Raw genomic sequence first — 2,352 nt, 5'->3', positions numbered from 1 at the left:
GAGTTCGGGGGCCGCCTGGTCTACAGAGTGAGTTCCAGGCTGCTGGGGCTACAGGGAGACCCTGTCTCAAAAAAACCAAAAAAAAAAAAAGGTAAAGTAAATAAATGAAATTAATTTTATAATTAGAGTTCATTCAACTTGACAAATAAAAGTAGATAATTTCAGCATGCAATCAGTGTATAAAGTATTTTACATTAAAAAAAAAGTCTTCAAGCTGGGCGTGGTGGCACACGCCTTTAATCCCAGCACTTCGGAGGCAGAGGCAGGTGGATCTCTGTGAGTTCGAGGCCAGCCTGGTCTACACAACAAGTTCCAGACCAGCTGGGGCTACAGGGAGACCCTGTCTCAATAAGACCAAAAAAAAAAAAAACCCAAAACAAAAAAGTCTTCAAGGAGATATATTCCCATCTTGATTATAGCATTATTCAAAATAGCCAGGATATAGAAACAACCTAAATGTCCATCAACAGATGAATGGACTTTTAAAATGTGATATATATACACAATGAAATTGTGGCTTCTAAAATAAAGTCCAGAAAATTCTTTTTGTCACATGTATGAACCTGGAGCATACTACGTCAAAGGAAATACACTACACATCTAGAGACAAATACTGTATGATCTCACCTCTGTCTGAAATCTAGAAAAGTCTAACTCAGAAGTAGGGACAAAATGGTAGCTACCAAAAACTGGGGATGGAGGATTGGAGGGGGAAAAGAAAGATGATGTTGGTGGGCATAAAGTTTCAGATAGCTAGTGGGGAGAAGTTCTACTGTTCTATTGTACAGCATGGTAATTATAGTTAATAATGTAGATCATCAGTTTCCTTTCCTTCCTCCCTTCTTCCTTCCTTTCTTCCTTTTTGTTTTTCTTTTGCTATGGATCAAACCTAGGGCCTTCCACATGCTAGGCAAGCACTCTACCTTGAAGCTATATCCACAGCCTATGATCATGAATCAAGGGGAACATACCATGTAGCACATTCCATAACTAATCATTGCACTTTTTCCAACAGGATGTTCTATTAGCTACTTTTTTCATTGCTGTGACAAAATACTTTACAAAAACACCTTAAGGAAGGAAGGGTGTGTTTTGGCTCACAGCTTGGGAGTATAATCCATCATGGGAAGGTGTGGTAGTGAGAACAGATCCTGCTGTGGTGGCAGGAGCATTAAACAGTTGGTCACATTGTGTTCACAGTCAGGAGGCAGAGATAAATGCTGACTTTTTCAAATATGCTTTCTCCTTTTAATTCAGTCTGGGACTTCAGCCCATATGATGGTGCAATCCGGATTCAGGGTAAGTCTTCCCTCCTTAGTTAAATCTCTCTGGAATGGTCTCCCAAGACATGTCCTCCCAGACATGTCCAGAGCTGTGCCTCTTACGTGATTCTAAATCCAGTAAGGTTGACAATAAAGAAAAGCACTTCAGATCTTATATACAATTATTGTGTCAACAAACAGTCTGAGAAGTGGTGCTACAAACTACTATAAAACTATAGGCACATGCCAGCTATTGTTTATTTTATTTTATTTTATTTTATTTAGATTTGGTACAGGATCTTACTATGTAGCCTACACTAGCCTCAAACTTATACTCTTCCTGCCTCAGCCTCCCAAGTGCCAGCTATGTTTATTGTCAACTAAACATTATAGTAAACCCACATTTAATCACACCTTTCTATAGGATACATTGTCCTCACATCTCACTAACCACTTCTTAGATCTTGCTGGCTATTCTTTCTCTTGCTGTATGTAAAATGTTGATATGTGCTCAACCTTAGCCATTGATCCTCCTTTCTAATCTCACTGTACTCCTTGCTTAGTTGACCTTATCTCTTCCCATTGTTAAGCACCATCTAGGCCCTCTTGAAATGCAAGTATAACTTTCCCCTCTAAACATTTCTGCTGAGCACCACACATTACTCTTTGCATTACTGTGCATTCAAATATGACAAATCCTGATTGCCACATATAGCATCTAATCCTTAAATAGCGTTGGTTAGCTCTACTTTCACAGTAATCATAATTTATTTCTTTTTGGTCTTCACTCTCAGCCAAGTGACCCTCAGCTCTCATTTGGATCATGCAGTCACCTCACCATGGGGCTTCTTCTTTCCACTCTTGGCTCATGGGATCTTTTACACAGCACTCTGAATGATCTTCCTAAAATGTAAATCAAAACTCCTCATTTGCCCACAGATTCTATAATAAGTTTTTGTTGTTGTTGTTTGTTTTTAGGGCTAGAGATTAAACAAAAAACTTTCATGTATGTGTTAAGCAGCCACTCTACCATTTAGCTGCTTCTTTAACTCTTGATTTTTTTTTTTTTTTTGGTTTTATTGAGACAGGG

The sequence above is a fragment of the Nannospalax galili genome, unplaced genomic scaffold (assembly GCF_000622305.1).
Source record: "Nannospalax galili isolate Female #2095 unplaced genomic scaffold, S.galili_v1.0 scaffold102, whole genome shotgun sequence".
In the NCBI taxonomy this organism is placed as follows: domain Eukaryota; kingdom Metazoa; phylum Chordata; class Mammalia; order Rodentia; family Spalacidae; genus Nannospalax; species Nannospalax galili.
This window is presented reverse-complemented; position numbering follows the sequence as displayed.